Source organism: Armigeres subalbatus, chromosome 1 (assembly GCF_024139115.2).
Source record: "Armigeres subalbatus isolate Guangzhou_Male chromosome 1, GZ_Asu_2, whole genome shotgun sequence".
NCBI classification, from domain to species: Eukaryota; Metazoa; Arthropoda; class Insecta; order Diptera; family Culicidae; genus Armigeres; species Armigeres subalbatus.
The window spans coordinates 249,304,718-249,326,460 of record NC_085139.1 but is presented as its reverse complement, the minus strand read 5'-3'; the positions used below and the strand labels follow the sequence as shown (position 1 = coordinate 249,326,460).

General features: G+C 42.7%; 1 protein-coding gene across 1 annotated transcript in view; it reads right to left on the bottom strand.

Annotated features, from left to right (window-relative positions):
* LOC134206528 (uncharacterized) overlaps positions 1-20,717 on the bottom strand; it is a 565,921-nt gene extending 545,204 nt beyond the window's left edge. The window contains exon 1 of the mRNA XM_062682251.1: positions 20,376-20,717. The gene's annotated coding sequence lies outside the window, so the exon portion shown is untranslated. The remainder of the gene's footprint in view (positions 1-20,375) is intronic.
* Positions 20,718-21,743: the final 1,026 nt, after the last annotated feature.

The following is a 21,743-nucleotide window of genomic DNA, read 5'->3' as shown; positions in this document are numbered from 1 at the left end:
TTTTAGTTAAAACTTCCGATGGTTAAAACCACATTTGTTGAATGCAGCAGCTATTAAGAAAGATATTAATTTTTTTACTAAAATTTCAAACACTTTACAATAGAGTTAATAAACTATAGAGGACGAATGTCGCTGCGGTTCCCTTTGTTATCGTCCCCCTATCTGTCAAAACGTACTCTTTTTCCTTCGTTGACATTTAGTGACCTTATCCTTGCCAGCAAAAGATGTTTCGCCAGTGACGACAGCGACAATCAATTAGGACAAACGTCAGGCATCCGATGACGTACCTCAAGACAATCAAACCGCAACGACATCGTCACATCCCAAAAAAAATCACACTTCATTAGTATTTTTCCAAATTGTCCCCGCTTGAGACAAGAGTGTTCCTGTAAGTTCGATTACTGCACCAGGAATCGTAAAGACAAGAGTTAACTTACAACGACTCAGAAAAAGCTTAAAGGAAAATACTTGTCAATGCTTCATGATTCACTAACAACAGTTCGCCCTACTTCTGTAGACTCAGAAAGAGCTTTCTCTGTTTCTGGAAGTTTCGCTACTAAAATACGACCCCGTATGTCTGGCGAAACATTGAATATGCTGTGCGTTTTGAAAGCATATTCAAGGATAAGGACAAGCCCCAAGACAAGTGTTGAATGCATACAAAGCAATGAATAAAGTTTGAATGGTTACCGTTAAATTCTGACTTTTTATTGATTTTAATGATTTTCGAAAAAAAAAATCTTCCAGTACCGGTATTTTCCCGGTACTCCCGGTACTGAGGGGTTCAGTACCGTAGTACCGGGACTCGCTAAAAAGGGTCGGTACTAAAAACCCTAGTACGAAATCAATGGGGGCAGCAGGGGCTATGTCCAAGGGCTTGACGATCCCTCTCCAGGCCATCAACGAGTTGTAGTACCTACCTAGGACGTGGTGGAGTGACACCCCCAATGCGCTGGAAGGCGATCGAGGCACGATACAAACGGGCGCGGAACAGACAAAACTCGATTTTGCGGAGGAAAAATCGTCAGCAGGAAGATCGATACCATGAAAATACCGTGATAACACATGAAACACATGAAAGTTCCATGAGAAGTTAAGCCGTTCACGTGGGGCCCAAAGGAGCCTTCTTACGAACGAGCGTGAGGCGATCCAAAGGTGGCGGCACCTATTCAAAAATAGAATTCAACGTAATCCCGATGGCGGGTATATGGCTACACTTTCGAAGGAAAAAAGCGACGCCAAAGACATTGCGAAACGCCGCGGCGTCAAGAAGATGTTGACCGACCAAAGTATGTCAGTCTCCACAAAAGTCTCTACGACTTCATGTGGGAATACGATTCGATGGATATGGTCGACAGAATGTCGTTCACAACAAAACGGAAGTGCTTCCTGTCGCATCATCCCGTTTTCAAGGAGGTCATCACGACTCCTGATCTGTAAACCGGTAAGGTAGACTAAGGAACGCCGCGCAGTGTATCATATCCAGAAAATCTGACAATACCAAAAACAGAGAAGCAGCAATTGAAATGTCCACCATGGTTTATGATTGAAAGGAAAGGTAATGAATGTTCACTATCATTATACCGGTTATATGTAAATTTTGTCTTGCGGTCTTGAATTTATGGTGAACATGAACATTTTAGATTTCTATTTTCCACGCGCCTTCTGGAAACTGCAATATAATCCTAAGAAAAATGAAAAAAATGTTGTTCACATTATGGCCATATTGCTTTACCAATCTTTAGGTCTAGAGTTACCAAATGTTTTTTTAAAGAGAACATTGAACGAGTTGAGACTACATTTTTACGGAATAAGCATTAGGAAAGAAATTCGGTATAGAAATTGCTTTCGCATAATTTTTATCGCACGTCAGGGAATCAATTTTTCAGGAATGCGCGTGCGAAACAAGCGACAAAAGCGAATCAACGACAAAGCTTTGTTTTTGTCGGTAATAATATTGACAAAGATCCGAAAATTTTTGTCAGAAACAAAAAGAGAAGACAATCTTGTTACTAACTTTTCAACCCGTTATTTTGCATTATTTCTCGAGCAAATTTCGGTTTTCTGCTGTCGTATTTTCTGCTTTTATGGAAATATTCGAATATCGAACAATGATTACAAAATTAGCATCGTACTTTCCGAAATATAAGAGCATGCAAGGCAAATGATTCTTGTCATATTGAGCTCGGGTTCGGTTAAAGGTTTGTCGCTAGGTGCTAGGTTGTCAGTAACAAACTCTGTTGACGACAAAGAATATATTGTTAGGCGTTGCCCGAGTATTGATTCCCTGTTGCACGTTATAAAGCAGCAATTTATTGATATAATTAAAATACAAAAATGTAATATTCTACTTGCCTACCTGGGAAAATATCATAGGAAAAAATGTGAGCAAAATCATAAGAATAAGAAAAGAAATGTGATGTACACTATTCTCACAGAAAAGTAGGGTTGTAGGACAAAAGGTCGAAGGTCAAAAGGTCGAAGGTCGAAAGGACAAAAAGTCGAAGGGTCAAAAGGTCGAAGGAACAAAATGTCGAATGACAAAAAATCGAAAAGACGAAATGTCGAAAAGGTGAAAAGTCGAATAAACAAAAAATATAAATTACAAAAAAAAAGCTGATACAAAAGATCGAAGGAACAAAGGGTTTACTTGACAAAAGTTGAAGGTTATTCGTAAATTCTGACATTCTTTTAATCATAGGCTATTCTCTCGAATTTTGCATATTTGTATTCATTTTCGATTTACCAAGTCATATTTCATTGTTGTTTCTTCTTCTTTTAATCATAGGCGGCTGTTTTCTCAAGTTTACATATTTATTTTTTTGTTTACGCTTGATATTTTATTATTTTATTATTTTCCTTCTTGTAAGCATAGGGCATTTTTAAAAGTTACACATTTACAACATTTTTTGCTTTTTAAGTGTAGATATTTTATTATGAATTTTGCCTTCTTTCAGACAAGGGCTGTAGAGTTATCATATTAAGCAAAACATATTGCAGTTAAGTTCAAAAAAAATATTTTTTTTTCTCATAAAGCGATATAATTTCTGTCATTTTATATATTATTCATTTTTACAATGGACATTTCTTCTCGATCCATTTAAATACTCGTATTGCTTATGAGTAACGCAATACGAAAAATATTTACGCTGTACGTCGTCGCGCTGCAGATAATTGAATAAGTTCAAAATCCGCTTCTCGTATCTTACAAATCCTGGTCCTTTCAGTTTTACAATTGTGGTGATAGCGATTAAGTTAAAAAAAAAAATTAATTAAAGTCGAACAAGTATTTAAATGTACTGAAAAAGCTAAAAAAGAAGTACAAGGCACTTATTATAAATCTTTGCATATCACAAATTCTTTAACATGTGATGTAAGCAAGCTTTGAAAGCTCAGTGCATATTGCTGGTAGAGATGTCGTAAAATCCCGATTAATCGATTAGTTACTAATCGATTACTCTTGATTCTTGTCGATTATTGAATCGATTAATCATTGTATAGTAATCGATTCAAAATTAATCGATTATCACAACGATGAATCGATTAATCGAAATAATCAATTAATTTTCGACATCCTTATGATGTCGTAAAATTCTGATTAATCGATTAGTAACCAATCGATTACTCACGATTCCTCTCGATTATTGAATCGAATCATCGTTGGGTAATAATGGATTCAAAATTAATCGATTATCACAACGATGAATCGATTAATCGAAGTAATCGCTAATTGCTGGCAATTCGCTGAAAAGTAGGCAATTATATTGCACCTAATGAACGTGAATGCATTCATGGTAAAATATGGCAACAAGGTATGAATGGCACGAATGGAGTGTTAACCCATCACTACCGGACAATGTCTCATATGTCTATAAATATGAGTAAAATGGTAGAAACAATTTGAAGTTTTGACCGATGTGTTTAGGCGCATCAACGGTGAGACCTGCACCTGGGCGGAGACTACCGTAGCGTAGTGCCCATTCCTGGACCAGGACCTACAGGAGTAGGTCCGAGCAGCGGTGGTGGTGGTGGTGGAATAGGTCCATGTTCCCGGTGGCAGTAGTAGGCAGCGGGTAAGCGGGTGGCACCGCCCCTGCTGGTCGAAATGCCGCCGGAGGAAGTAGTTCCCGATGACAATCAAGACAGAAAGCAGGTAGAACTGCTCTCTACTTTGATTGTCGTTCGGAGGTAACGGCAATCGCTACGATTAGGTCACGACAACAATAAATTGCATACATCCTTTATTATTGCGATATCTGTTCACCCAGAAAAACGTGCAAAGCTTCAATCTTTCTGAACAGTGAAATGTATTCGATGTTATGATTCGTTTAATGAAATTCGGCCAACTATATATTGGACCACACACGTCCTGAACAGTGAAATAAATATCCGATGAATATAATTTCAAAGTAAGCCTTAGAGATCAAATTCAAAAAGTTTGGAATTTTTATCTGAAATTTGAATTCAACTTACTCATACTTTTCAAGTGGCTATTATTTAGTAATACATAATAATATAATAATTACCAACATAGGGAAATTATACGCCTGATTCTGCTGGAATACTCGTTATTTGCGTTGTAGTATGCTTTTTGAGGCAAGTGTCAATAACACCAAACAGTTTATATGTTGCTATGGGAATTTCAGGAAAATAACAAATTAAGTGCCTCGAAAAAAATCTTTTACACATCATTTCAAGATGGACCACGAGCAGGATCTGTCAAACTAACAGTGCTGAAAAGATTGTGTCGAAAACGAACTTTCGGATCCGGAACAGTAGTTCATCGATCCGTTTAAAACGATCAAGAACTTCAAGTCACCGATGAAAAAAACTCAAAGGTGTAGCCCAATCGGGTTGTACGCAAAGGTGACGTAGGACTACGTAGCTATACGAAATGGATGTTTTTCATCATAATTTGTGTCACTTTACTAACATTGAGCAAACTGCTCGAAGGTCAACCGAATCAAGCAACTGAAAGTAGCTCCCAGTTGGATGAACCAGCCTTGGAAAAGAAACGACTCATCGGCCGCATCGCCACTGAAGCCACTCTTTCAGTGGATATCATCAGAATCCTAGAAGAAATTATGCTCAAAAATATCCGGAATAAAGGAAAAATAAGCAGAATCGGGGGTGGCGCGAAACCAAACACAAATATATTAATTTGCAACGTTCGCCTTCCGCCGGCGATGGAAGCGTACATGCATCTTTTTCTATAGCGCTGGTGGCAAAGTGAGCGGGACTTGAAGAATAAATTACAAACAGTCCTTTTCAGGACTTAAACTATTTATCCAAGAAGAGGTTTTGACCGTTGGGAAAATTGTTTACCGAGACAAACAGACTGTTTTGGAAAGATTTATTGTTTTTAATAATGCGCCATTTGAAAAACTAAGGCAGCTAAACGTCATTTTTAACTAAGGTGGCGTCTTCATCGATTTGGCCATCGTCGACGGAAAGTGAAATTTTTTGGCACGATTCTTTGGTTTTGTTTCGTTAGTCATTAGAAATGACTTCCGGGCTATCATCGTATGGCGACGACAGAAAGTTGCCCTTTGGTAGCACAACCACAAGCGCGCGTCGGAGGGAGTTGATGCAATGAGTTTGTTCAAATGGATGGCGTCAGTAGCAGTCAAATGGAATTCCCTCACAAGATTTTGATTTGTTGTTTTGGTTGAATGACGACCACCAATGCAGACTTCCACCACCAATTCGATGATTTTCCATTGAAAATGCTACCAGAGCGCCTCCTTGCTGCTGTGTTCGCTCCGCTGCATCCGCTCTGCGTAAAATAGGAATGGGCGATACCGATACGATATATCGGGAATCGATATTTTCGCTCGGATTAATCGATATTTTGTATCGATTTTTCAAGTTTGATATTTTTTTTATTCCTTTATTTATTTGTTAGGCACTCTGTGTTACTTAACCGCTACTGTGCCGACATCTACTGTGGTATTCTGCTCTACAGAATCCACACAGAATCTATTTTTAGATTTCCATTACCATTATTGTTGTCGTTGCCAGTCCATCTCATCGTGAGTCCATTGTGTCCGTTTGTCCATGTCGTGTATTCAATGATCGTTGCATTGTTCGGTTGCCATTAATCCGGGTAACGTTGGAGGAATGCCTCCGAGAAGAACAAGTTGTCAGTCGTCATCAGGCAGCCGTGACGGTAAGGCGCGTACCCCAAACGCCACCGTATGGGCTGCGGATCTGGCGACTGACGAGGGTTTGTTGGAGGGGCTGGGAATCGAACCCATGACCATTCGCTTGTAAGGCGAACGTGTAGCCAACTACGCTACGGGACCCCCCAAGTTTGATATTTGACCATATCGATTTTTTTATGTGTGATTCGATGATCTAAAATGGGAAATCTAAAGTTCTCTATTTTTTTTGCTCGTGGTTTTAATTTTATCGGAATATCGATGTTTCAACGCCGCATCGATATTTCGATAATAAATACGAGAAAGGCAAAAACATCGATTCGGCAGTATCGATATTTTTCCGAAAAACGCCCATTCCTAGCGTAAAATCTTGCTCAACCGCTCTCTGCGAAATCCCGATCAAAATGGCACACGCGCGCTGGAAAGCAGCTTTCTTGTATTCAATAAATTAAGCCCGTTAGCTCCGCCCCTTTGTGATCTGATATACGTGCAAATATAATGTGCACTCATAAGGATTAACGAAGGGGCGGGGCTAATGGAATTACTTCATTAGACATAAGAAAGCTGCTTTTCGACGCGCGCGAGCCATTTTGATCGGGATTCCGCAGACAACGGACCATTCCGAGAATGACAGATTCTGAAAATCCTATGAAATTTTTCCGCAATATTCTGAATTTGGTTATGAGATGTTGGTTATCTAAGATGCGTATTGTTGCGAGGATTGACAACAGAAATTTGAATCAAGACGAAGTTTCTTCATATTACAAAACATTATCTCTTGGCATCTGTCTGCCCGAGCGACGTTCACCGATGGGTGGTTGCTGTAGAAAGTTTCCACTGAGGTGGCGTCTTCATTGATTTTATACAAAAGCCACCATTTTATACAAAAGACGGTTGATCCGACTATCCGAAATAAATTTTCTTCAAAGTGCAAAGCTCAATCGTAAATAGCGAATTTGATAGCGCGTCGGAGGGAGATGATGCCAATTTTAATGGAAGGAATCATTAACAGCAACCAAGCTACCACGCCAAACCTGATGCCACCGAAACAGTCCATTTTCGCAATTAACTCTTAACCAATTTTTTTCCCAATTCCCATTCAAATAACTAACTGCATTCAATCGCTTGTCGACACCTTGCGTTGCAACTGTCCGACCGCCACTTGATGATTTTTCCCTAAGCCTCCAAACGATGAAATAATTTTTCAGCATTGCCACACTGCCACCCACTCCTTCGTGCTCCTGTGTCCGCTCCGCTGCATCGAATGTCGAACCGCTTTCTGTGGAATCCCGATCAAAATGGCTCGCGGACGCCGAACAGCAGCTTTCTTGTATTCAATAAATTAAGCCCGTTAGCCCCACCCCTTTGTGATCTGATATGGGTGTAAATATAATGTGCACTCATAACGATAATGAAGGGGCGGGGCTAATGGATTTTCTTCAATAGATATAAGAAAGCTGCTTTTCGGTGCGCGCGCAATCATTTCGATCGGGATTCCGCAGGACAACGGACCATTCGGAGAATGACAAATTCTAAGAATCCAATGAAACTTTCTCTCAATATTCTGAATTTGGTTATGATATGGTCTAAGATGCGTATTGTTGCGAGGAATGACAACAGAAATTTGACTCAAGACGAAGTTTATCATATTACAAAGCATTATCTTTCCGCATCTTTCTGTCCGAGCGACGTTCACCGAAATAAACTTTCTTCAAAGTGCAAAACTCAATCGTAAATAGCGAATTTGATAGCGCGTCGGAGGGAGATCATTAACAGCAACCAAGCTACCACGCCAAACCCGATGCCACCGAAACAGTCCATTTTCGAAATTAACTCTTTCTTTTCATAAAATGTTGGTCCTTAGAAGAACCAATTTTTTTCCCAATGCTCCTTTCCAACTAACTTACACCACAATTTGTAATAATTTTTCAGCATCAGCACTGGCGGTGCGGGATCGCCACAGTGCTATTTTTATAGTCAACCTTTTCTTCATATGAAATGCTGGTTCGTTGAGGTTGAATGATCTGCAGCAACACATCGAGCACCACCACCAATGCGATGGATTTCCTTTGAAAATGTTATTAGCGCCTCCGTGATGCTGTATCCGCGATCGCTTTGATGCGTCTGCTCTGCGTGAAACCTTGTTCAAACTGAGGATTAGATCCAAACCCGCAAGTGATTGATTTTTGATGTCTGTGCTAGTGATGCATGTACGTGATTGGTTGGTTGACCTATTTCTAAACTTTTTATCAATTATCGATAATAAATAGTTAAAAATCAGTATTTTTAAATAAATACAAAGAAGCGTTGACTCATCCTTGATCGAATGGTCCAAAAAAATTGAAAATCCATCGAGAAACGGCTTAGATATTAAAGTTCAAAGTCTATCATATTTTCGTGACGGTCCCCGATTTTCGCAATCTTAAAGTGTACCCCAATATAGAAAACACAGACGTAGTCCTACGTCAAAATTGAAGATCCATTTTCGCCCTCCGGGATCTGTGATTTGGCCGAAGGAGCATCCAGCAGCGGAATGAAAGAAGAGATACGCAAAGAACCTCATCCAAATACCTTACTACGGAATACCGATCCGGAGATAGAAATTCTCCAAACGAACAAAGGATGTCCATGTGAGGGTTAGATATATAAGGAATTGATCAATCGACTTTTAGAATGCATTCATGACAGATATGCAAATATCGTATAACGGTTTGGTTGCCAACATCGACTAGTAAATAGCAGGCCATGACTTTGCCTCTTTCCTCGTGGGACAACGAACGGAGCAGCACGCGCGATAAAACAGCACACCCCGTGACGCATAGCTCGTTCGGCAGAACTGGGCCGCACAGTCCACTGTTGGTGAAAGGTACTTATGGTTACCATTTAAACAAACAGGTACATTCAAATCACAAATCTTAAATTTATTTTTTGACCTGGCCGAAATAATCTGAAATTATTAGTGTTGTTTGCTTATTGCTTATTTGTTCTAAGAATTGCTTATTTGTTCAGCACGAAGAAGTACTCTACTGGTCGTGCGTGAAAAAACGGAGTAAACAACAGCAGAACCGTAGCTACGCAACAATCATAACTTTCCTTGCCAACGGAAAGCATATAGCTGAAAAAGAATCCCACCATAATCACCAACCAAATCCATTTACCGTACAATGTCGACAATTACGAACGGATCTTAAACATCGTTCCGAATCTTTTCGCGAAGTGCCTTCCTCGACGATTCGAGAATGTGCTAAAAACGTTTCTAGCGAGGTAATGTGTGTTATTAACATTTGAATTAAATATTAGCCAACTGGGAAAGTTAATCATTACAGCTGCAAACCATGATCTCAAAAGAAGCACAACGCAAGATTTGCCAGCGCTCGCGAAAAACTACTGAGTACCCTGCACCACCCAACGTCTTCACCGAGATACCGGAAAATTTCAACAAAAAACTTTAGATGGTGAGGACTTGTTGGCTACGGTGGATATGCTTGGCGGAAATATACTTATTTTTACCACTCAGGACAATGTTCGACGCTTGTACATCGCTAAGATGTGGATGTTGGACGGCGCATTTTCCACGGCGCCTACAGGATTCAAACAGATCTATTCAAGAAACGTATACGCGGGCGTTGGGGGAATTGGCAAATATTGCTGAGGGTTTAGGTGTTGACCTGGATCCTGAAGTGCCATTAATGAGCTTTTGAGCGTTCAATGCCATTGGGACTGTGTTTCCCGACTGCCGCCGTCAAGGATGCTTTTTTCACCTCACACAAAACTTTTTTAAGAGAATTCAAAGCTGTGGTCTAAACCCGGTTTACGCTGAAGATAACACTGTTTACATGACATTTAAAAAAATGAAGCTCTAGCTTTCGTGCCCTTGGAGCAGGTGAATGAGGTATTCGAAATAGTTTCAAGCGGCGCCCCTCCAGCAATGGAACCATTTCTAAAGTACGTGGAGGAAAATAACGTACTTGGAAAAAATCGAAAGAGGAAAAGTGACGGAACCGCAGTCTAATTTTTCCTCCAGCGCTATGGAATGTTTCGAAATGCGTTTTCGATCACCAGCCTCGAACAACAAACAGGCTTGAAGGATGGCATAACAGGTGGAAGACCGTTTCCAACGATGTCGGTTTCTACCAAACGGTGGAAAGCTTCCAAAAGGAACAAAAGGTGACTGAAGGTGAAATCATGAGCGTACTACAAGGAATACCAGCGCCTAAGCGAAACCCCAAAGAAATAGAGAAAGACGACCATTTTTTTTATTTGGTGTCAAACTACTCCGCTAGTAACATTGCGGACTATATAACGGGAATCGCATTAGTTTTTAAAAAAAATTTAACATAGTTTTATTATTAGTATTATTCTAATGAATTTAGTTAAGTAGTTGACTCAAAAGAACACCGTCTGTTTGAAATAAAAGCTATAACTCTTAAACACAGCATATGATTCATAGAATAAAATCTCAATATTATGCACATTTGTCTTTTTGTCCTTTTGACTTTTTATCCCTTCAGCTTTTCGTCGTAGTTGATTGTTGATAATATCAACCTTTTTTCGCTACGATATTTTGTCCTTTCGACCTTTTGTCCTTCAACCTTATGACACAGTGTAGCTTGAACCTCTTGAATATTCGACCTTTTGTACATTCGAACTCTTGATCCTTCGACCTTTTGTCCATTCAATCTTTTGTCATTTCGACCTTTTGTCCTTTCGACCTTTTGTAAATTTGACCTACAACCCGAGCAGCACGAGTCAGACGAAAATGGTTGCAGCAACTTGATTGTGACTAAATCTGGTCACATATCAGTTGCAGTAACCTGTTCGAAATATGTGTGCTGCTAGGGAACCCTTTGTCCTTCGACCTTTTGTCCTTTCGACCTTTTGACCCTTCGACCGTTTGTCCTTCGACCTTTTGTCCCTTCGACCTTTTGACCTTCAACCATTTGTCCTTCCAACTTTTTGCCATTTATTCACATTTTTCAATTGATTGAACTATATGAACTACACTCAATATAATGTTCACATAGAAGCTACTTGAAAACATATGCAGATATTTGCCATGCAGTTTCGGATGTAAAATTTATTGGTGATGGCACTCATAATTCTCAATTCACTGGAAAATAAAATAAAATTTAAGTGAATTTTTATTTGGCACTGTACTTAAATTTTAAGTGAAACTTTGATAATTTTTTCCATAGTATTCCTATTAGTGATGGGCAAAAATAGGAGTAGAAAACTATTTCATACTTAAACATTTTGCTTCGCAAATCGTTCTCATAATGCTTTTGCAAAATGTTTCATTAGCGATAGTTGATAAATATAGATTTCATTCTGAGAACCCCACTCATATATTTTTCATACATTCATTTTGAGTAGAATTCATTAGAAGAGTATATAGATATTATTTTCAATGTTTTCTGGTGAATTCCACAACACACCATTCGACATGGAAGTAACGCACAACTGTCATTCTTATTTTTCACGCATGCTGCGACGCAGCAAAGCTGAAACAATAAAAATGACAGTTGTGCGTTGCTTCCGTATCGAATGGTGTGCCCTTGAAAACGCGAGTACTTTGAAAATTGGATTCCGTCAGGAGTGTCCTTAAGATTCACTTGTGATTTGAGTAAGTTTTATTTGATTCCAGTAAGGCCGAGGAAAGTTTCGATTTTTAAAGTCTACATGACTTTTTATAGTGGAATTAAAGTGACAATTATTTTGAGTGTATCCATGCCTGCTGTTTTTAATTCTTGTGTTATATATAACCCCCGCTGATCCGACAAATGTATGGCCGGACTATCGGGGTTTCTCTCGTTAATCCGACTGTCAAATCCATACAAATGACCCAAAACAAAATCACAGCACAAATTTGAAAACTGACAGCATAATGTGTTTAAACGGGTGTTGATACTTTTTAATCCGGAAAATTCCGAATTAGCGAGATCCGGACTAACGAGTCGTCGGACTAGCGAGGTCCGGATAAGCGGGGGGATACTGTATATTGAGCGACAGATAGAAACACTTAATTATACCTCGCTGTGATTGAACGGTATTAGAAAAATTGTTCGGTAACAATAACAAATCCTAGTTGGAAAATTCTGCATTTTAATTGAATTTCTGTTCGTTCACGGTAATAAAGTTTCAAAAATATTTTCTGGGTAAACTTTTCGAAGACGGTAAGTGAATGTGTGTAATGCTTTTGTTGATAAGTGTAAATAACAATAAATCAGGTGAGAATCGGAAAACACGGATAATGCATTTCGAACATTATTTTACCAGGATTGTAATCAAGACGGATATCATCTGGAAAACTCGATTAGTTAGCGTATTTTCAAGAAGAGTGATGTGCTGTAGAATTTCGGAACTGGTAATTTGACGAATTGGGTGAACCAGTGCTCCGGATCATGGTGTATAAAATAAATCAATGGTGTGCATAAAAAAGTGCTTAGAATTTCAATGAACTCGGTATTACTTAACATGCCAATTATAACTAGAAACATTATTGTTAAAGACACCTTCCTTTCCAACATCTTTTTTCTAAATAAACGAATTCAAACCTTCAACCATTCTGACGTTTCGTTCTATTCGTCTGTTGCAATTGGTTTCCTATGTGACTGAGCAATAACAAAACATGTTGTTTGTTATGGTTTCATTAAGTTTTAATTCGATCGGAAATGTGAATGATTGAAACCAAAAGTTTTTAATAAGTGCTTTGAAAACATTGAGTATAACGTTGAAATGTGAAACATTGGGAACATCTTTATTATTAATTTGTAACTCGAAGTTACTATCAAACTAAAATATAACTCATTAATAAACGTTTTTATGACTTTTCTAATTTAATGATGTTGCAAGTGTTACTTGGGGAGGACCCATAAGAAATGAGTTCTAAATAAAAAAAACCAGATTAATCCACCTAGCAGTGATGGAGCCTTTCTCGTGAGTTATAAAAATAGTATTTTGACCATAACTTTTGAGCCCATAGTCCGATTTAACCAATTTTCAATAAGAAACAATGGGACAGGATTCCGCGTCGAATGCAACTTGTTGCGAGCAAATCGGTAAAGGATAAGTGCCTGAAAAATGAGTGACATTTTTGCATAGTTTTGCGCACACACACACATACATACATACACACACACACGCACACACAGACATCACCTCAATTCGTCGAGCTGAGTCGATCGGTATATAACACTATGGGTCTCCGGGCCTCCTATAAAAAGTTCATTTTCGGAGCGAACATATAGCCTTTACGTATATACTTTGTATACGAGAAAGGCAAAAACATGTACAACATGGCGAAGCGGCGACTGGCGGCAGTGGCATCAAGAGGTCACCCCAAAGAGTAGGCCGTTGAGGGTCAGATGAGGTGCAGGTCGAAGTCAAAATGGACGGCCCCACCCTGACCAGAGTCATCAAATCGGTGATAACCAACCACGATGAACGCGGAGGCCGGACGATGGAGGTGATCACGGATATGTCGGATGTGATCATATCCTGGACAATCGTGTTAACTACAGCAAGGACCTGAAACTTGCTGTACGCGCCTGTACAGTGGCGCTCTAGTAGTGGCGGTGAAGTCCGAGTGCTTGCAACATGCCGTGCCCATCGTACCCTTCCGGCTTTAGCTACCTTCTGGATGCTGAATTCGCCGTAGAGCTGGGCGAGTTCGTGGTTCATACGCAAGTTGTATTATGGTCCGCCAAATATGATCCTAAGCACCCGAAAACTTCGAGTGCTTGCAAGTCCTCCTCGAACATTGTCCATGTACATGACGCATTTGGTACGGTGATGAATCTTTTTTGACCACAGTTTCTTCTGGAGCCCGTATTAGGCCCGACTTCCACAGACGATGCGCCTTCGTGTTTCACAACTAACCTTGTTATCAGCCGTTAGCAAGGATCCTAGGTGGACGAATTTCTCGACCACCTCGAAAGTATCCCCATCTATCGTAGCACTGCTTCCCACGCGAGCCCTGTCGCGCTCGGTTCCGCCCACAAGCATGTACTTTGTCTTTGACGCATTCACCACCAGTCCAACTTTTATTGCTTCACGTTTCAAACGGGTGTACAGTTCTGCCACCTTTGCAAATGTTCGGCCGACAATATCCATGTCATCCGCGAAATAAATAAATTCACTGGATCTGCTGAAAATCGTACCCAGGCTGTTACACCCGGCTCTCCGCATGACACCTTCTAGCGCAATGTTGAACAACAGGCACGAAAGTCCATCACCTTGTCTTAGTCCCCGGCGCGATTCGAACGAACTGGAGTGTACGCCCGAAATCTTCACACAGTTTTGCACACCATCCACCGTTCCTTGATCAGTCTGGTAAGCTTCCTAGGGAAGCTGCTCTCTTCCATAATTTTCCATAGCTCTACGCGGTCTATACTGTCGTATGCCACCTTGAAATCAACGAACAGATGGTGCGTTGGGACCTGGTATTCACGACATTTTTGTAGGATTTCCGTACAGTAAAGATCTGGTCCATTGTCGAACGGCCGTCAACTTTCCACGAACTCATTTACTAATGGTGACAGACGACGGAAGATGATCTCGGATATCACTTTGTAAGCGGCATTAAGGATGGTAATCGCTCGAAAGTTCTCACACTCCAGCTTGTCGCGTTTCTTATAGATGGGGTATATAACTCCTTCCTTCCACTCCTCCGGAAGCTGTTCAGTTTCCCAGATTCTAACTATCAATAAGTGGCCAGCTTTTCCGGGCCCATCTTGATAAGCTCAGCTCCGATACCATCCTTACCAGCTGCTTTATTGGTCTTTAGCTGTTGGATGGTATCCTTAACTTCCCTCAAGGTAGGAGCTGGTTGGCTTCCATCGTCCGCTGAACTGACGTAGTCATCTCCTCCGCTGCCTTGACTTTCACTGCCTGTACTCTCAGCGCCATTTAAATGTTCTTCGTAGTGCTGCTTCCACCTTTCGATCACCACACGTTCGTCCGTCAAGATGATCCCATCCTTATCCCGCAACATTTCGGCTCGCGACACGAAGCCTTTGCGGAATGCGTTGAGCTTCTGATAGAACGTGCGTGTTTCTTGAAAACGGCACCGCTGTTCCATCTCCTCGCACTCCGCGTCTTCCAGGCGGCATTCCTTCTCCTGAAAAAGGCGAGTCTGCTGTCTCCGCTTCCTTCTATAACGTTCCGTCCTTCTCTCTCGTAGCGTCCTTCTCTTCCAGAATCTGTCTGCACTCTTCGTCGAACCAATTGTTCCGTCGACTTCGTCCCATATACCCGACGTTGTTCTCCGCTGCGTCGTTAATAGCTGCTGTAACTATATTCCAGCAGTCCTCAAGAGGAGCTCCATTGAGCTCACCCTCTTTGTTTTGGGCGCTGATTAACCATCACCAGATAATGGTCAGTGCACCAGATAATGGTCCGTGCACTGCCCACACGAAGGGAGACCCGACGACGAGAAAGAAGCGTTCTACGCACAGCTGGAGCAGACATACGATGGATGCCCACTGCGGGACGTTAAAATCGTCATCGGTGACATGAACGCACAGGTAGGAAGCGAGGAAATGTATAGACCGGTCATCGGACCGGATAGTCTGCATACCGTATCGAATGACAACGGCCAACGATGCATAAACTTCGCAGCCTCCCGCGGAATGGTAGTCCGAAGCACCTTCTTTCCCCGCAAAAATATCCACAAGGCCACATGGAGATCACCTAACCAAGAAACGGAAAACCAAATCGATCACGTTCTAATCGACGGTAAATTCTTCTCCGACATCACGAACGTCCGCACTTACCGCAGTGCGAATATTGAATCCGACCACTACCTCGTTGCTGTATGCCTGCGCTCAAAACTCTCGACGGTGTACAACACGCGTCGAAGTCGGACGCCGCGGCTTAACATTGGGCGGCTACAAGACGGTAGACTAGCCCAAGAATACGCGCAGCAGCAGGAAGTGGCACTTCCAACGGAAGAGCAGCTAGGCGCAGCATCTCTTGAAGATGTCTGGAGAGATATTCGATCCGCCATTGGTAGCACCGCAACCGCTGCACTTGGCACGGTGCCCCGGATCAGAAGAAACGACTGGTATGACGGCGAATGTGAGCAGTTAGTGGAAGAGAAGAATGCAGCATGGGCGAGATTGCTGCAACACCGCACGAGGGCGAACGAGGCACGATATAAACAGGCGCGGAACAGACAAAACTCGATTTTCCGGAGGAAAAGCGCCAGCAGGAAGATCGAGACCGTGAAGAAACGGAGCAACTGTACCGCGCTAATAACACACGAAAGTTCTATGAGAAGTTAAACCGTTCACGTAAGGGCCACGTGCCACAGCCCGATATGTGTAAGGACATAAACGGGAACCTTCTTACGAACGAGCGTGAGGTGATCCAAAGGTGGCGGCAGCACTACGAAGAACACCTGAATGGCGATGTGGCAGACGAAGATGGCGGTATGGTGATGGCCCTGGGAGAACGCGCGCAGGACATAATTCTACCGGCTCCGGATCTCCCCGAAATCCAGCCGGAGATTGGCCGGCTCAAAACAACACACCCCTTGGGGTTGACCAACTACCCCGAGAGCTATTTAAACACGGTGGCGAGGCACTGGCTAGAGCGCTGCACTGGGTCATTACCAAGATTTGGGAGGAGGAAGTTTTGCCGCAGGAGTGGATGGAAGGTGTCGTGTGTCCCATCTACAAAAAGGGCGATAAGCATTTGGATTGTAGCAACTACCGCTCAATCACATTGCTGAACGCCGCCTACAAGGTACTCTCCCAAATTTTATGCCGTCGACTAGCACCAATTGCAAGGGAGTTCGTGGGACAGTACCAGGCGGGTTTATGGGCGAACGCTCCACCACGGACCAGGTGTTTGCCATTCGCCAAGTACTGCAGAAATGCCGCGAATACAACGTGCCCACACATCATCTATTTATCGACTTCAAAGCCGCATATGATACAATCGATCGGGACCAGCTATGGCAGCTAATGCACGAACACGGTTTTCCGGATAAACTGACACGGTTGATCAAAGCGACGATGGATCGGGTGATGTGCGTAGTTCGAGTTTCAGGGCATTCTCGAGTCCCTTCGAAACCCGCAGAGGGTTACGGCAAGGTGATGGTCTTTCGTGTTTGCTATTCAACATCGCTTTGGAAGGTGTAATACGAAGAGCAGGGATTAACACGAGTGGTACAATTTTCAATAAGTCCGTCCAGCTATTTGGTTTCGCCGACGACATAGATATTATGGCACGTAACTTTGAGAAGATGGAGGAAGCCTACATCAGACTGAAGAGGGAAGCTAAGCGGATCGGACTAGTCATCAACACGTCGAAGACGAAGTACATGATAGGAAGAGGTTCAAGAGAAGACAATGTGAGCCACGCACCGCGAGTACGCATCGGTGGTGACGAAATCGAGGTGGTAGAAGAATTTGTGTACTTGGGCTCACTGGTGACTGCCGAAAATGACACCAGCAGAGAAATTCGGAGACGCATAGTGGCTGGAAATCGTACGCACTTTGGACTCCGCAAGACGCTCCGATCGAATAGAGTTCGCCGCCGTACCAAACTGACAATCTACAAAACGCTCATTAGACCGGTAGTCCTCTACGGACACGAGACCTGGACGATGCTCGTGGAGGACAAACGCGCACTAGGAGGAAAGTGCCGCGTACCATCTATAGTGGGGTGCAGATGGCGGACGGTACGTGAACCACGAGTTGCATGAGCTGCTGGGAGAACCATCCATCGTTCACACCACGAAAATCGGACGACTGCGATGGGCCGGGCACGTAGCCAGAATGTCGGACAGTAACCCGGTGAAAATGGTTCTCGACAACGATCCGACGGGCACAAGAAGGCGAGGTGCGCAGCGGGCAAGGTGGATCGATCAGGTGGAAGATGACTTGCGGACCCTCCGTAGACTGCGTGGTTGGCGACGTGTAGCCATGGACCGAGCCGAATGGAGAAGACTCTTATATACCGCACAGGCCACTTCGGCCTTAGTCTGAATAAATAATAAATAATAGATAGTGGTCAGAATCGATGTTAGCGCCACGATATGCCCTGACGTCGATAATGTCGGAGAAGTGCCGTCCATCAATCAGAACGTGGTCGATTTGTGATTCTGTCTGCAGTGGTGATCTCCAGGTGTACCGATACGAAAGGCTGTGTTGGAAATAGGTGCTGCGAATGGCCATATTCTTGGTGGCAGTAAAATCAATTTGTCGTTTTCGTTCGTCAGCCGGTGAGCGCTAAACTTCCCAATAGTCAATCTAAACTCCTCCTTTTGGCCAACCTGAGCGTTCAAATCTCCTATGATGATTATGACGTTGTGGCTTGGGCAGCTGCCGTACTCACGTTTCAGCTGCACGTAGAATGCGTCTTTATCATCATCAGTTCTTCCGGAGTGTGGGCTATGGACGTTGATTATGCTGAAGTTGAAGAAACGGCCTTTGATTCTCAACCTGCACATTCTTTCATTGATCGGCCACCACCCGATCACGCGCCTTTGCATATCGCCCATCACTATGAAAGCTGTTCCCAGCTCGTGTGTGTTGCCGCAGCTCTGGTAGATGGTATGATTACCTTTAAAAGTTCACACCATTGATTCCTTCCAACAAACCTCCTGCTGAGCTACGATGCCAAATCCACGGTCCTTGAGCACATCGACGAGTATGCGTGTGCTCCCGATGAAGTTGAGAAATTTGCAGTTCCACGAACCGAGTTTCCAATCGCTAGTCCCTTTTCGTCGCAGTGGTCTTCGCCGATGGTTCCGGTCCGTACTTTCTTGTTGATTATTCGTTGCGTAAGTTTTTTTTGGCTGGCTTGCAGGGCCTGACACCAAACCCTCTAAATTTCCGGAGGGCCATTCCTCTTTATTTCCGGTGGACCATGATGCACAGTATTTTAGAGTCCTTCGCTGGAACTCGAACGATCAGCCGCCCCTAACATGGAGTACAGACGCTCAGTAAGATTTGCACCTCCGGAGAAGAGCAAACCCCCTCTTCCCTGTCAGCATTCGACCATCCGAAGGAATACCTGAACTGAAATAATTTTTGAAAGAGTTCCTATAGGAGTTTCTGGAAGAATTCTTGAAATTTCTTGAACAAATCCTGGAGCTATTTCCTAAATAATTATGAAAGATATTGACAAAAAAAATGTCAGAAGCCAATTTCCAAGAAATTATTGAGTGCATTCAACCATTTTGCTTGCTTTGCTAGAAATCCTATCCAAAAAAGACGAGCTCGGTGGTCTAATGGCTACCGCTTCTGCCTTATAAGCAGGAGGTCGTGGGTTCAATTCCAGGCTCGTCCCTTTTCTATATTGTTTCTCTATCTTAATTTTTTCAGTGTTTCCCTTTCTACCAAAACGATTCCCATTGTTAAAACCTTCCACACAATCCAAAAAACAACCTCCCGTGGCACCTATGAGAGGTCGTAGAGTTTTCTGCATCTTTCCTATGTAGGTGTCCAATGTCCAACCAACCATCTTTTCCCTTCCTCAGCATTCAAAAGGACGTAGCCAGGGCAGATTTCGACTATTGGAGAGTGCATTGCTTCCATGACTGATTAACACCTTCAATTATAGTGTTTATTACTAACGCCAAATTGTAAATGAATCAATTACAACAAAAAATGGTGGTTTCCCATCGTTACCAGAACTCTGGCGCCGCCAGTGATGAAGATCTAACTATGAAGGAAAGATCGGAGCAAACAATGGAGAGGATGCTAATTGGAAAACCAACAATCTATTACGATTGTCCACTACTAAAAAAAATCACAGAAATTAGAAACAAACACTCGGCATCGGCCCTTTCGTATTATTTACACAGAATGAAAATAGAATTATATTGAAAAAATGCAACATTGGGTTTCGAGTTAGACAAATAAAATTTTAAAATAATGTCAATTAACTGATCATAACCTAATGGCCAGGATTTAGAGAACACATCGAGTACTAAAAACTCTCATGTCATGTTTTACATGCATTATAAATTAAATATACATCATGTAAATCTCAGTGAGATATCATGCTCCATTAATGTGTATCCATCCGGAACAACAAATTTGCACGATTTTATTACTAACCAGCACCAGCTAAGTGTTACTCAATAGTCCACGATTCTGTCCTTACTCATTATCCTACCACGTTGTTTGACATGTTGACAAACGAGCTCCGTGGAAATGACCCAACTTCTCAGAACCATACCGAACCGGTTGCACAACTCACTTGAATATAGGCGTATAAACAAATCAGCGCTCGCAATCCACCTATCGTACTTTCGCTATCACCGCACACTCCGGTCTGGTCACGATATACTAATGGTAAGCATTAGCACCTTGCGCGAGGCTCGCCAACAAATTGAATCCCTCTCACATCGAACTCCCCAGTGCCCAATATCGCTTGGTACCCACCGAGACGAGCGATATCTAATCCACAGATCACTCTTCCGATAAAAACCGCATGGGCGTGCGCGCGCACTTGCACTCTAAATCACTGTAACTGCGCCGGCTGATCAGCTCCGAGGCAATAATCTAATCGCACCGAACTTAAACATGCTAATCGTTCAAAAGTCGCGTCAAAACTAGCAGAAACTGATGGCTCTGGGGCGCGATATTGCCTATTCCGTTCCGAACCATTCCATCATCATCGCCACACCATCATCATCGTCAGCCGGGTGGTCAAAACACTCAAAACAAGCCGCGCGCTATCGCCGAACGTGTGTAGGTCGATATCGACTGTCGTTGTATAGATCAGCAGCACGCGCGCGATCGAATGCGCGATCCACCATGTAATGGCAAGCGCTGACTGTAATGAGCGTAACTACGGGAAGCGTCGGGGTGACATGGCCTATCTGCTGCTGCTTGCAACGAATACCACGATGACGATCACCAACAACGGCAGCGATTCTGGAATGGTTCGGTTGTCCACAGCCACAGCGTCTCTGTGACGATCGGATGCATAACAGACCTACATACGTTCGTTGAGCGCACCTTAACGAAGCGGCCGATGATTATTACGGCGATAATCACGATGACCATGCGGCGGATTGCTACCCGACGACGCTGCCCGCCGTACGCTGGCTAATATAGGCAAAGGTATTTGTTCCGCCTTCTGTGCACTTCTTCATACCTTAACTGGGCAGAGTGCGATCCGCGGTGGACCCTACCTTCGCGCTATCGTTGTGCAGGTCGGTGTGTGCGGTGCCATTGGCGAGTCATCGATTCACATGTCTTGTACTGTGTTCTAACACACTGCCATCTCGCTGACGCTCGCAGCTTCTCTGGATGCTGTTTGCCCCCGATGATGACTGAGTCGCTTCACGACCGTTGTGATTGAAGTACCTAAAAGGTGGTAGATGACATCCATCCATGCCGATTATTCGGTTGAATTATTTGGAACATATTGATTTGCGCCTGGTAGTAAGAATATGCACTGTTCGAAAGTCCGAGGCCTGCAAGACAAATCTTCGCTGGAGTGGCGATATCTTTGAATTAATTTTCCTTCGATTTTTTTCTCGATTTTTTTGAAAACACCATCTTATCCATTCGATTTTGCAAAGGAATTCTAACGACTAAACAAAATAAACTTTGAAAA